Raw genomic sequence first — 16,053 nt, forward strand, 5'->3', positions numbered from 1 at the left:
GCCCCGACCACCGCCTCACGAGCCTCCTCGCCGCGCGCCTCGCGGCCTCCCGCCGCCTCCCCTCTCTGCAGCGCCTCCTCCAGCTCGTCCTCTCCCGCCCCTGCCCCTGCGCCGACGACTCCATCTTCGCCTGCCCCGACCTCCTCCCGACCTTCCGCAAGGCCATCCTCGCCTTCGCCACCTCCGGCGACATCCCCGAGGCGTCCGAGGCCCTCGCGTCCCTCCGGCGCGCCGCGGACTCGCCCCTCCCCGCCGAGTTCTACAACATCATCCTCCACGCCCTCGCCCGTCTCCACCGCCACGACGACGCCATCCGCTTCTACGGCGAGATGACCAGCGTCCACCGCGTCGCCCCGGATGCCTACACCTTCAACATACTCATCAACAGCTCCTGCTGCGTCGAAGGCGTCGATGCCGCCATGCGGTGGTTTGAGGAGATGCGGCGCCGGAGCTGTGCGCCGACTGGTGTGAGCTTCAATACTCTTATGCGCGGGTTCTTCAGAGAAGGAAGGTACAAGGAAGGCCTTAAGGTTGCTCACGAGATGCTGCAACTTGGGGCCGGGCTGTCGGCTGCTTCCATGGAGATTTTGATCAGTGGATTGTGCCGTGGGGGCGACGCTTTGAAGGCAGCAGAGGTGTTTTCCGAGTTTTTGGTGGATGCGGTGGTGCCGGAAGGATCTTGTTGAATCCCTGTGCCATGTTGGAAGGGTGGACAAAGCAGTGGAAATAGTGGAGTTGGTATTGGAGAGGAACAGGGCATCCTGCTTGAGTGTCCCTGCTGGCGTAACGGTTCTGGATTGCTTGATGAAGGCGGGGAAGCTGGATGATGTGTGCCGGTTGATGGGAAGGATGGTTGGAGAGGGGATTGTACCGGATACCATTTCTTGTAACTGTATAATTGAGTCACTTTGTGAAGCTGGGATGATTTCTGATGCAAACAGGCTGAGGATTCTGGCTAAAGAGAAGGGTTTTGCAGCTGATGCTGTGACATATAGCATGCCGGTGCAGGGCTTTGGCAGGCAGGGAAGGGTGAAAGAAGGTGAGGCTGTGTTGGATGAAATGCTTGATTTAGGGTTTATACCAAACATTGTGGCTTACAATAGGCTTCTTGATTGCTTACATGTGCGGAGATCTTTGCAATAACAAGTGAACTCCTCTAGGCATGTGTATGCTCCAAACTGTTTTGTCCACATGGAAGCATCAAACTGGAAGATGTCGCAGAGTTTGCACTTGGAATTCATGTGCACAGACTTCTGCAGCGTACAACAGAACATGGTAGACATGAGACCATCGGTTTCATAATTGCATGACAGAAGTTGCAGAGTTCCAAGGCTTGAAATGAGGTATTTTTTTGACTATGCCTTTAATTTCAAGATTAGTATTACTTGTGCTATTGAATCACTTCTTACTTTGTTAATATGTCATTAGTTGTTGTGTTGGCCTCATGGTATGTGTGAACAGTTATGCGATTAAATAATTTGTTCGTCCTCCACATGATCTATATTTACTTTGTTTGTCAAGGATGCAATCGGGCAACCCGCCAAGCCCACATATAACTGTACTTGAAGTTTACTCAGTGCAATTCCCCATTTGAAATTAACATAAGGTTGACTTTGCAGTTTAGATATACTTACTTACATGTGGGCTCTCTGAGTTGCCCCCTTGCATCCCTAATTTTCACTTGATTGGACTCCTAGCAAGCAAGATACTAAAATGTTAGGATCTTCTCGGGTGTTTCTCCTACGACCCTGGTAAATTATCAATCGGCGTCAGTGTTAAGGAATACCAAGCTTCGGACGTATTTGCAATAGTTCTAGATCTGACAAGTCATAACCTCCATCAGCAAGAACCCACGTTTTCTCATATTGATTAAATCAGTATCTTTTTATATATATAACCTAAGTTGGTTGCAGTTTTGTATCAGTTCTGTCCATTGGCCAGTAGTACTCTAAATGCAATCACACTTCTTTATTCATTTATGTGACATATTGTGCTGTTTGAACAGAACACTACAGTGTTTGGATGGATATTTTGCTAGTTTGTTTAGACTCTAATATATTCATCTTCCTTTACCAGGTTTGAAGGCCTCCCTTTTTGGAAGTCATTGCAACATGCAGAATGATGGCTTGTGTAGCATTTTCCTAAATCTCTCAGACCAATTGGTACTAAGATCTGGTTGATAGAGAATGCCTCATTCAATCTGGTGATGTAACATCTGCAAAGCTAGGAGGGCTGATTTTTTATTTTATTTTTTTGCAGGGGAGCTACCTTAATATTCTCGTTCTTATGTCTAGTATCAAAATATTGTAGCTTTCCGGGATCAACTAAATGGAGAGTTATGGCATTTGCCTATTTGGACATTAGACAGGAAAGATAACCATAAGGTAGAGATGAATATTCTCATCGAGGAGCTATCTTATTGTAATTTTATTATGTCTGGAGTCTAAGTATTATAACTGCATGAGTTGGAGTGTTATAATACATGGAGTGTTATAATACATATCTCCCAAAAGCTAAATATCCCTCGACTTCTAGCCTCCAATTGAATCGTGGACCTGATAAGACATGGGTCACAAGGCATTTGCGAAATGATTAAAAAAAGCATGCAAGAAGATAATTTCCTGGGCCTGAACAGCATACTGGAAGATAAGCTTCTTGGCGAGTGGGTTGTTACAGAAGCTTCTGGGTTGTTTGCCTTTCAAGATAACCATGTTTGGGTTGGGTGATTGGCAAGTCTGCTAAGGTTAGTGATCCTGTTTAAGCACTCTGAGGAATAGCTGAGAAGCCAGTGGAACTAATATTGCATGCAAATAAATCACTGCTTTTGCTTACTTGTCCCCCAATTATAATTCAGTACTGGCCATCTTCTTCAATATATTTTATGGATCTTGACCAACAGGAGAATTTGTCATTTTTTTCATTTATGTATCATATTATCATGAACATTTTTTTAGTACCAATAATGTCCTTTAAGTGACATTATATCTATGCAACATTTCAAGTGACAGTACCCACATTTCAAATGACAGTACACACAGTTGCCACTGTATTTGCTCTCCAAATTGGCTGTTTAGAACAAATTCTATGAAGTAATGTATGCTTGTTTCTTTGACCTGAACAAAAAACCATTTTACAATACCCATTACTTTTTGCAAGTTTGTTCTAAAATGTTTTTTTTTTCTTAGTTAGCCATGTTCCTCCTTTTGTCCTTTCTTCTGTTGACACAGTGTCTGCCAATGAAGTCTGAATTGCTGCTCTAGGTGGCTAGGAGCAAGGTTCTAAATCATGAATATCAAATTAGTAGCATATATGTTTTTTTGTGGCAAGGAACATACTGTATCAGATATCAACCAATATATTGGTGGTGATACGGTCCACTATCAGAGTTAAAAAAATATTTATAATTTCGAGTGCATTATGTGTGCCATGACTTCGAAGTGTCACCCTGATAATGACACATGCACACATCATGCTATTTGTAATTTCCTAATCTCATGGGGACTATACAATACTAGCATGTAGCTTCTCCTTAATCTAAACTGAGAGTACTACATCATTCACTGATAGTGTGCCATTTGTAAACCACGAGGTCACCAGATTAGTAAGTTCCTATTGTCGTGGGGACTATAAAGTACTAGCATGTTAGCATCTTCTTAATCTAGACTGAGAATGTCCCATTTGTAAATCAGACCACCACTGTAATGGTGGGCCGGCCGGCCGGCTGGCTCGTCCAGAGGCTTTATATCCTCTACGGCAGTGAAGCACCACTCCTACCAAGCCATCATGAAGCACCTACATCTTCTAGGCCTCCTCCTACTCTCTTGCCCTTGTCTCCTGCTATGCACGGTCACGCCGGTGGTGGTCGGCATCCGGCGTGAAGCTGAAGCACTTGTGAAGTGGAAGGCTAGCTTGGCCAGTGCCGATGAGTCCCTTGGGCCATGGTCGTTAGCCAACTCCAGCAGCCTTTGCATGTGGACATACATCACTTGCGACTTTGTCGGGCACATCACAAAGCTCGTGCTTGAGGATGTAAGTCTGAATGGCACACTTGACAAGTTCGACTACTCCGCCTTTCCCCACCTGGAGGAACTCATCCTGACCGACAATGGTCTGTATGGCACAATTCCAGCAGGGATTGGCAACCTGACGAGCTTGGTCGCGTTGGAGATAAGCCATAACCCGTATCTGAGGGGTGCCATCCCACACAGCATTGGCCAGCTAAAGCACCTTGCTGTACTGCAACTAATAGAGTTGGGGCTTAATGAGACACTACCTCAAGAGATTGGTAACTTAACGAGTTTGGAGGAGCTCCGTCTTAGTTCGGTTACTTTGACTGGACCAATCCCACCAACCATTGGGATGCTTGTGAAGCTGCAGTGGCTGGGCCTGGGAAACAATAATCTGAGAGGGAGCATCCCGCTGGAGATTGGAAACATGACAGAACTGCAGATCATATACCTTCATAATAACTATTTGGAAGGGCAGCTGCCAGGTACCATTTCTCATCTGGTAAAACTCCAGGATTTGTATGTGAATGGAAACCAGCTCGGAGGCCAGATCTTCCCCGATCTTGGGAATAGCACCTTCCTGCGTTGGGTTCATATAGCATATAACAACTTCTCAGGGATGTTCCCATCATCCATTTGCATAGGAAGAGCACTGACTACGGTCAGTGCTGGATACAATGGATTTACCGGCATTCACCATCAGACCTTTCAAAACTGCACAACCCTGCAATCTGTTGACTTCACGGCAAACAACATTGTTGCAGAGCTAAGGGACTGTTTTAGTGAGCATCCAAGACAGCTGACCACCATTGCTTTCAGTCAAAACCAGCTGTACGGCAAGCTTCTGACAAATGGGGGTGAGGATTTCCTTTGTAACCGTACTAATTTATTCTTCGTAGACCTATCAAACAATGCCTTACATGGAGATCTTTCCAAGTGTTTATGGGACTTGCAAAATTTGCGATTCATGGATTTGTCCAGCAACTCTTTCAGTGGTGTAGTTCCATTCTCGAGGACATGTCAAGCTAATCTCAAATGCCTACTCCTAGCCAATAACCATTTTAGAGGTACCTTTCCTCTGGGTCTTAAGAAATGCATAAACCTTATTACTCTAGATCTTGGAGGCAATAATTTCTCTGGTAGAATACCTTCTTGGTTAAGCATGAGTTTGCCTGACCTCAACTTTCTCCGACTCTCGTCAAACATGTTTGATGGCATCATACCCCACAAGATCTTACAATTTCGCCAGCTCCAAGTATTGGACTTGTCCAAAAATAAGCTCACCGGACCCATTCCAAACGATTTTAGGAATTTTACTGGCATGTCACAAGAACAGAAAAACCGTGACCTCATATACTCTAACCAATATATTCAAGTGGAAATTCATATAGTTTGGAAGAATGTGGATCATGTTTACAATTTGAAGATAGCAGCCGTGGTGGGTATCGACTTATCTGGCAACTCTCTTACACTAGAGATCCCAAATGGGCTCACAACCCTTAGTAGACTCAGGTACCTGAACCTTTCAGGAAATCATCTGTCAGGCTGTATTCCTGAAGACATTGGCAATATGGTACTTCTGGAATCCTTGGACCTTTCTCGGAACCAACTCTCGGGGAAAATTCCTCCAAGCTTGGCAGCTTTGGAGAGCATCAGTGTGCTGAACTTCTCGAGCAATGGTTTATCAGGGAGGATACCTACAGGCAGCCAGCTGCAGACGCTTGTTGACCCGTCGATATACAGCAATAATCCTGGGCTATGTGGATTCCCATTGAAGGACTGCATAAACTCGTCGACATCTACACAAACTGAAACAAGCCTGGATGAAGATAGAGAGGCATTGTTGTTGTATTGCTTTGTGGCTGCTGGGTTCATCTTTGGGTTCTGGCTGTACTGGGGCATCTTCTTATTTCGCTGTGAGTCCTGGAGGTATTCATTCTATGAGTATGTGGACAACATGCAAGGCAAGGTAACCAAGAAAGTATACAGCTGCATTTCACGCTTCCAGGTCAAAGGGCCTGAATTATGAAGTGTGTTGCTTCTTGTTGAAGTAATGGTGTATCGCGTCCTATATCGAGCATGTGTGTAGTATTTCCTTTCCTTTGTTAGTTGGACGGTTGGTTGTAAAAGTACTTGCTAGTAATTTATTCAAGTTTTGTGGGGTTGAAACCTACTGGTTTCAGATTTGATTGTTTGGTATCTATTTGGAGTGAAGTGAATGAGTTCTTTGAAATCAGTTAGTCATAATTTTGAATCTGTAGCTTGTTTTTTTCTTTTTGGTTAGTAACACTAGGTTGTTTGGGACTAAAGGCTTTGTTGTTGTTGTTAGCAATACTAGGCATGCTGTTTTGAGCACTTCTTGTGCTGCCATTTTGTGGAGTTTCTGGAAACATATGAATGTCATCATTTTTAGCTCCCATCCTTATGAATTTGGTTAAAAACAAACTGAAGCGTAATATGTCAAATTTGCTGGCTGCTCATCAATCTGATCAACCAAAGCGGTGTGTTTGAGAAGCTCTAGTGGAGATAGCATCTGAAAGGACTGTGATTGTAGTGCCCCTGTTGCCTCTGGGGAGTTGCCGTGGCGTGAGAGAAGATACGCGGAGGAAGAAACACAGGAAATTTGGCTCTTCTGTAATAGAGACTTGAATATTAATGGTCGTTGCGGCCAAAGTCTCTTATGTAACACAGGAAATTTGGTTCATGAGTAACATAGTCTGTAGATCATTTAAGTGATTTCCTAAAAGAATTTTTAAGTTTTACATAAGGGAAGCGGGTTTCATATTATTAAGTGGACCAAAGCCATTCGCGTCATTTGTTCTGCAAATGCAAAGAGAAAAAGTAGTAACACTGTCCACACATTACATAACTGAAACAAGAAGAAAAAGACACAGGCAGGCTCTCTTTTCATCTTGATCAGTGGAAATCCAAACACTCAGTTAGAGATAATTACATCTATAGTCCTCGTACTCGCTGGCAACGTAACGTCCACTTCAGTCCTGGAACGTCCACTTCACTGGAACTTGCGTATTGCCCCAATACAGTCCCAGTACATGAAAATACGTCGTCAATACGTTCCCTAAGGTTGAAACGCCAGTCTTGGCTCTACACGTGGCCTACGTACAGCGTACTCTGCTGTATGCCACGTTAGCCCGGACCCGCACGTCAGGATGGACCCACCCGTTAGCTCGAGGCCCATCAGTTATTTCACAAATTGCCCCCTATCTTTCTGTCTTCTCGTCTCGATCCCTCCTGTTCTCCCCCACCGCGAAACAGAGGAGTGCGAAACAGAGTGAAACCTAGCGGCGATGGGGTGCGGCGGCGGATGATCGGCGTATCGGGTGCCCTCTGTTCGTAGTGTGTGCGGCGGTGAAGCTAGTTGGACGGTCGCTGAAAGGAGTCGGCACTGTTTGGTGGCGATGCAGGGCCCTTGACGGCGGCCCGACGGCGAGGCGGCTCCGGCGTACGGTACGTCCGTATCTAGTGTCACTAGGTCGATTTGATGCACATTTGGGGTGAAAAAAATGTTTCTTTGATGTGATTAGGCCGTTTTGCCCATGCTATTTCTATGAATATGTCGGCTGGATGCAAAATTGTCGAAATTTTTCTAGGGTTTCAGTATGTTGAGGGCACAAATTTAAAATTATTGATGTTCTCAATGTTTTTCAGAGAAAGAAAGTGGATTTTCACTGTTGAGGTGATCCATGGAGGTTTTTTCTTTGGGAGTGGGCAGAATAGGTGCTATCTGAATGGCCATAAGGTTTGCTTTGATTACTGTCATAAGGACAACACCTATTTCAGAATGTTTGAAGAAATAGATGAGCAATTGGGTTATGAAATGTATGGTAGAATTGATATCTATTGGTTGGCCCCTGGTTGTCAGCTTAATGAAGGTGGTGCTAGGCTTTTGGCTAATGATACTGATGTAGATTATATGTATCTAAAGCTAAATCTAGGACACCACTTTCAAATGATATACCTGGATCATTTAGATAGCCACATTTCTAGAGGAGGAGGAGCAGAATGGGATGATGTTGTGGCTAATCCAGTAGCACAAATCCCTCGTGTTTTCAGCCCAAGGAAGAAGGAAATGAATGCAAGTGACAACAAAGATCCCTGTGAGAGCAATGTTTCTTGTGGTGTTGTGGATGAAAGTGTTGAAATTGAGAGCACTGAGCATTTCTTTGTGAAGTTGAGACCAAGGGGGAAGAAAACAGAAGAGGAGGAAGAACAATATGCAGACTCAGATTCCTCAGACAGTGATTATGTACTTGAGATTGTGGATAGTGACTATGACTTGGAGGATGGAGATGATGATCTCTTGCAGGAGCAATTGCAACCAATGCATGACAAGAAAGGGAAGAAGGTGGTTGAAGATTGCAACTCAGAAGATAAGGAATTAAATGCTCCAGATTCAGATGAGGATGACATGAAATTCAATTTCAAGTCTTTCACAGCAGTAGACATGCATGAACCTAAGTTCCATGCAGGGAAATTGTTCTCTTCTGTGGAGCTCTTGAGGAAAGCTGTGAGAGAGTATAGTTGCAAAGGGAGAGTTAAAATCACATTTCCAAAGAATGACAAAATCAGGCTTGCTGCAAAGTGTGAAAAGGGTTGCCCCTGGTATCTGTATGCACATTGGGATAATAGAACAAATTCTGTAATGGTGAAAACATTTAATGAGCAACATACTTGTGAGAAAAAGTGGCAAGTTACAGCCTTTACAGCTAGGTACATTGCTCACAATATGTAGATAAAATCAGGGCGTGTGAGAAATTATCATTGAAGGCTTTTGCAGCTTTTGTGCATGATGATTGGAACATGACAATTAAAAGGGGAAAGCTGGGGAGAGCTAGGAAGATTGCATATGATATCATATATGGAGATGATATTGCACAATACAACGGGAAATTCACTGACCACAGGAATCAGATCCAATTTTTCAGCTACTGCTGTGAAGACCAGTTCTCCTTTGGGTATACTTTTGCGGGCATAGAATTTTATGGATCGCCCTTCCTGATTTGTTAGGGTGACTTCTCGGGTCGCACAATTGATGCAGACTTGATATTGGATCAACCAGTTCATTCCCAAAATAACATCCAACTTGGCAGACTCGATGACTATCAAGGTAGTTGGAAAACAGACTCCCTTGATATCAATTTCTAAATTTTGGCAGGCCAGATTGCTTTTGAGCACGGATCCCGGGGATTGAACCATCATACTTTTTCCCAAAAGCGAGCAAGGAAATTTGTTTCGGGCAACAAAACTCCGAGAAACAAAAGAGTGGGAAGCCCTAGAGTCAAATAAAATTATTGCGGGTATTTTATTAACAGGAAACATACCAATGACGACTTCGGGGTTTTCTTGGGCTTCGTCTGCGGAGAGGTGATGAACTTGCCCTTGGACGATCTTCTGGGTATGATATGGCCCCATGTGATTGACTTGCGGTCGAAAAGGGGCATTTGACTTGTTGGGACATTGTCTGGCATAATGTCCGGTCTGTCCACAATTAAAGTAGGCATTTTTGCGCTGACACTCCTCGTGCAGTGGACTGGTCACGACATTTTTGACTTGGGTAGTGGTCTTGTTCACATTTTGTTGCCAATTTGGTTTGTACTCCACTTGAGTCTGCTACCAGGTACGAGCCTTCTGCACGAGCTATCCGTCCTTCTTCAGCTCGAATTTACGCTTGTGGTCATTATTTGTGGGCCGGTTGTCTTGCATAGGCTTGTACTCTCTTTCTGCGATGAGGGCCTTATTTACGAGAGACTAGAAATTTGGAAAGTCAAGCATGCATAGAGCACTCCTGAGGTGTTGATTTAATCCTCCAAGGAACCTGTCGATCTTCCTTTCTTCCGTGGCCACATCATAGAGGGAATAACGGGCCAGATGGTTGAACTTGTGCAAATATTCACTTACTGACAGACTTCCTTGAGTTAGACCAAGGAATTCTCGTTGCTTGACCTTCATGATACCAGCTGGAATATGGTACTTGAGGAATTGGTCCTTAAAATTAGTCCACGTGATTTCTTCTCCCGCAGGCCACAGAGCTTTAGCATTATCCCACCAAATAGCAGCGGCTCCTTCAAGATAGTGGGTAGCGAACGGAACCTTGTCAGCTTCGTCAGTATGAGCAATTTCAAGCTTCTGCTCAATAATTCGTAACCAATCATTTGCTTCCAAAGGGCCAACCACTTGACTGAAACTGGGAGGCTTAGTCCTTTGAAAATCCGACAGCTTGGAGTGATGGCCATTTTGATTCCCATTCTGTCCAACCATAGCTTGCACACTTTTTAAGAGCTCAATCAGATCATTGTTCCTTCTTTCTTCAAACATGCGCATAATTTGTTTAGTGGAGGGTGGATTTGGCGGTGGAGGCGGTGGTTGCGGGTACGGCTCGGGGGAGTGTCCTGCCTGTCTTGCTAAGCGACGAACAGGGACATCCTCAGAAGCCTGTGTGCTGCTGCCTCCCTGCGTCATCCTACTGTTTATTTTTCCCAATAAGAGCAACTGCGATGAGCAACATCCAAACATGGGAAGAAAAGCCAGCGACAAACCCGAAAGAGCAAAACGAAAGAATCGAGAAACACAACGATCAAATAAAAAGCTCCAACATAATTATACATAGACTCATACATGAAAGATAGACATCATGACTGGTGCGACTACTCGCATACATGCAACGATACATCATGGCTCATACAACTACATCCATACATCACATGACCACTATGGATACTCACACGCTCTAGGAGTCTGCCGGTGCTGCCGGATCCTCTCCTGAGTCAGACCCAAATCCTGAACTGACAATGCTAACCGAGACCTCCGGGTTAAAGGTAACACGACGATGCTGCCTCGAGGGCTCTCCCTCAGGGGCAGGTGCAGGATGAGAAGGGATCATGGGAGCTGCGGGGGTAGCAAGAAGAGACGCCCACTCAGCAGGAGCACTGTGTGTTGGGGAACGTTGCAGAAAATAAAAAATTTCTATGCTTCATCAAGATCAATCTATGGAGTTCATCTAGCAACGGGAGAGAGCAGTGCATCTACATACCCTTGTAGATCGCAAGCGGAAGCGTTCAAGAGAATGGGGCTGAGGGAGTTGTACTCGTCGTGATCCAAATCACCGATGATCCTAGTGCTGAACGGACAGCACCTCCGCTTTCAACACACGTACGGTTGGGGAAGACGTCTCCTCCTTCTTGATCCAGCAAGGGGGAAGGAGAGGTTGATGGAGATCCAGCAGCACAACAGCGTGGTGGTGGAAGCAGCAGCGATCTCGGCAGGGCTTCGCCAAGCTCTACGAGAGGGAGAGGTGTTGCACAGGGAGAGGGAGGCGCCAGGAGCCAGGGTGCGCAGCTCTCCCTCCCCCCCCCTTATATAGGGGCCCTGGGGGGGGAGGGGGCGCCGGCCCCTTAGAGATTAGATCTCAAGGGGGGGGGGCGGCGGCCAAGGGGGGTGGCTTGCCCCCCAAGCCAAGTGGGGGCCCCCCACCCCTAGGGTTTCCAACCCTAGGCGCAGGGGGAGGCCCAAGGGAGGCGCACCAGCCCACCAGGGGCTGGTTCCCTTCCCCACTTTAGCCCATGGGGCCCTCCGGGATAGGTGGCCCCACCTGGTGGACCCCCGGGACCCTTCCGGTGGTCCCGGTACAATACCAGTGACCCCCGAAACTTTCCCGATGGCCGAAACTGGACTTCCTATATATAGTTCTTCACCTCCGGACCATTCCGGAACTCATCGTGACGTCTGGGATCTCATCCGGGACTCCGAAAAACTTCGGGTTACTGCATACTAATATCTCTACAACCCTAGCGTCACCGAACCTTAAGTGTGTAGACCCTACGGGTTCGGGAGATATGCAGACATGACCGAGATGACTCTCCGGTCAATAACCAACAGCGGGATCTGGATACCCATGTTGGCTCCCACATGCTCCTCGATGATCTCATCGGATGAACCACGATGTCGAGGATTCAAGTAATCCCGTATACAATTCCCTTTGTCAATCGGTACGTTACTTGCCCGAGATTCGATCGTCGGTATCCCAATACCTCGTTCAATCTCGTTACCGGCAAGTCACTTTTACTCGTACCGTAATGCATGATCCCGTGACCAAACACTTGGTCACTTTGAGCTCATTATGATGATGCATCACCGACTGGGCCCAGAGATACCTCTCCGTCATACGGAGTGACAAATCCCAGTCTCGATCCGTGTCAACCCAACAGGTACTTTCGGGGATACCCGTAGTATACCTTTATAGTCACCCAGTTACATTGTGATGTTTGGTACACCCAAAGCACTCCTATGGTATCCGGGAGTTACACGATCTCATGGTCTAAGGAAAAGATACTTGACATTGGAAAAGCTCTAGCAAACGAACTACACGATCTTGTGCTATGCTTAGGATTGGGTCTTGTACATCACATCATTCTCCTAATGATATGATCCCGTTATCAATGACATCCAATGTCCATAGTCTGGAAACCATGACTATCAGTTGATCAATGAGCTAGTCAACTAGAGGCTCACTAGGGACATGTTGTGGTCTATTTATTCACACATGTATTACGATTTCCGGATAACACAATTATAGCATGAATAATAGACAATTATCATGAACAAGGAAATATAATAATAATCATTTTATTATTGCCTCTAGGGCATATTTCCAACAGTCTCCCACTTGCACTAGAGTCAATAATCTAGTTACATTGTGATGAATCGAACACCCATAGAGTTCTGGTGTTGATCATGTTTTGCTCGCGGAAGAGGTTTAGTCAACGGATCTGCGACATTCAGATCCGTATGCACTCTGCAAATATCTATGTCTCCATCTTGAACATTTTCACGAATGGAGTTGAAGCGACGCTTGATGTGCCTGGTCTTCTTGTGAAACCTAGGCTCCTTGGCAAGGGCAATAGCTCCAGTGTTGTCAGAGAAGAGGGTGATTGGCCCCGACGCATTGGGTATGACTCCTAGGTCGGTGATGAACTCCTTCATCCAGATTGCTTCATGCGCTCCTCCGAGGCTGTCATGTACTCCGTTTCACATGTAGATCCCGCCACGACGCTCTGCTCGCAACTGCACCAGCTTACTGCCCCTCCATTCAAAATATACATGTATCCGGTTTGTGACTTAGAGTCATCCAGATTTGTGCCGAAGCTAGCATCGATGTAACCCTTTACGACGAGCTCTTCGTCACCTCCATAAACGAGAAACATGTCCTTTGTCCTTTTCAGGTACTTCAGGATATTCTTGACCGCTGTCCAGTGTTCCTTGTCGGGATTACTTTGGTACCTTCCTACCAAACATACGGCAAGGTTTACATCAGGTCTGGTACACAGCATGGCATACATAATAGACCCTATGGCTGAGGCATAGGGGATGACACTCATCTCTTCTATATCTTCTGCCGTGGTCGGGCATTGAGCCGAGCTCAATCTCACACCTTGCAATACAGGCAAGAACCCTTTCTTGGACTGATCCATATTGAACTTCTTCAATATCTTATCAAGGTATGTGCTTTGTGAAAGACCTATGAGGCGTCTCGATCTATCCCTATAGATCTTGATGCCTAATATGTAAGCATCTTCTCCAAGGTCCTTCATAGAAAAACACTTATTCAAGTAGGCCTTAATGCTGTCCAAAAGTTCTATATCATTTCCCATCAAAAGTATGTCATCTACATATAATATGAGAAATGCTACAGAGCCCCCACTCACTTTCTTGTAAACGCAGGCTTCTCCATAAGTCTGCATAAACCCAAACGCTTTGATCATATCATCAAAGCGAATGTTCCAACTCCGAGATGCTTGCACCAGCCCATAAATGGATCGCTGGAGCTTGCATACCTTGTTAGCATTTTCAGGATCGACAAAACCTTCCGGCTGCATCATATACAGTTCTTCCTTAAGATAGCCGCTAAGGAATGCCGTTTTGACGTCCATTTGCCATATCTCATAATCATAGTATGCGGGAATTGCTAACATGATTCAGACGGACTTCAGCTTCGCTACGGGAGAGAAAGTCTCATCGTAGTCAAACCCTTGAACTTGCCGATAACCCTTAGCGACAAGTCGAGCCTTATAGATGGTAACATTACCATCCGCGTCCGTCTTCTTCTTAAAGATCCATTTGTTTTCTATCGCTCGCCGATCATCAGGCAAGTCTATCAAAGTCCATACTTTGTTTTCATACATGGATCCTATCTCGGATTGCATGGCTTCAAGCCATTTGTTGGAATCTGGGCCCGCCATCGCTTCTTCATAGTTTGAAGGTTCACCGTTGTCTAACAACATGATTTCCAGGACAGGGTTGCCATACCACTCTGGTGTGGAACGTGTCCTTGTGGACCTACGAAGTTCAGTAGCAACTTGATCCAAAGTACCTTGATCATCATCATTAATTTCCTCTCCAGTCGGTGTAGGCACCACAGGAACATTTTCCTGAGCTGTACTACTATCCGGTTCAAGAGGTAGTACTTCATCGAGTTCTACTTTCCTCCCACTTACTTCTTTCGAGAGAAACTCTTTCTCCATAAAGGACCCGTTCTTGGCAACAAAGATCTTGCCTTCAGATCTAAGGTAGAAGGTATACCCAATGATTTCCTTAGGGTATCCTATGAAGACGCATTTTTCTGACTTGGGTTCGAGCTTTTCAGGTTGAAGTTTCTTGACATAAGCATCACATCCCCAAACTTTTAGAAACGACAACTTAGGTTTCTTCCCAAACCATAATTCATACGGTGTCGTCTCAACGGATTTAGACGGTGCCCTATTTAAAGTGAATGTAGCTGTCTCTAGAGCGTATCCCCAAAATGATAGCGGTAAATCAGTGAGTGACATCATAGATCGCACCATATCCAATAGAGTGCGATTACGACGTTCGGACACACCGTTACGCTAAGGTGTTCCAGGCGGCATGAGTTGTGAAACGATTCCACATTTCCTTAAGTGCGTACCAAATTCGTGACTTAAATATTCTCCTCCATGATCTGATCATAAGAACTTTATTTTTCGGTCACGTTGATTCTCTACCTCATTCTGAAATTCCTTGAACTTTTCAAAGGTCTCAGACTTGTGTTTCATCAAGTAGACATACCCATATCTACTTAAGTTATCAATGAGAGTGAGAACATAACGATTGCCTCTGCGAGCCTCAACGCTCATTGGACCACACACATCAGTATGTATGATTTCCAATAAGTTGGTTGCTCGCTCCATTGTTCCGGAGAATGGAGTCTTGGTCATTTTGCCCATGAGGCATGGTTCGCATGTGTCAAATGATTCATAATCGAGAGACTCTAAAAGTCCATCAGCATGGAGCTTCTTCATGTGCTTGACACCAATGTGACCAAGGCGGCAGTGCCACAAGTATGTGGGACTATCGTTATCAACCTTACATCTTTTGGTATTCACACTATGAATATGTGTAACATCACGTTCGAGATTCATCAAGAATAAACCCTTGACCAGCGGGGCATGACCATAAAACATGTCTCTCATATAAATAGAACAACCATTATTCTCGGATTTAAATGAGTAGCCATCTCGTATTAAACGAGATCCAGATACAATGTTCATGCTCAAAGCTGGCACTAAATAACAATATTGAGGTTTAAAACTAATCCCATAGGTAAATGTAGAGGTAACGTGCCGACGGCGATCACATCGACCTTGGAACCATTCCCTACGTGCATCGTCACCTCGTCCTTCGCCAGTCTCCGCTTATTCCACAGCTCCTGCTTTGAGTTACAAATATGAGCAACCGCACCGGTATCAGATACCCAGGAGCTACTACGAGTACTAGTAAGGTACACATCAATTACATGTATATCACATATACCTTTAGTGTTGCCGGCCTTCTTGTCCGCTAAGTATTTGGGGCAGTTCCGCTTCCAGTGACCCTTCCCTTTGCAATAAAAGCACTCAGTCTCAGGCTTGGGTCCATTCTTTGGCTTCTTCCCGGCAACTGGCTTACCGGGCGCGGCAACTTCCTTGCCGTCCTTCTTGAGGTTCTTCTTACCCTTGCCTTTCTTGAACTTAGT

The 16,053-nt window shown here is 45.3% G+C and overlaps 1 pseudogene; it reads left to right on the forward strand.

Annotated features, from left to right (window-relative positions):
• LOC119278030 overlaps positions 1-2,461 on the forward strand; it is a 3,355-nt pseudogene extending 894 nt beyond the window's left edge.
• The last annotated feature ends 13,592 nt before the right edge of the window (positions 2,462-16,053 follow it).

This window comes from Triticum dicoccoides, chromosome 3B (assembly GCF_002162155.2).
Source record: "Triticum dicoccoides isolate Atlit2015 ecotype Zavitan chromosome 3B, WEW_v2.0, whole genome shotgun sequence".
Lineage (NCBI taxonomy): Eukaryota > Viridiplantae > Streptophyta > Magnoliopsida > Poales > Poaceae > Triticum > Triticum dicoccoides.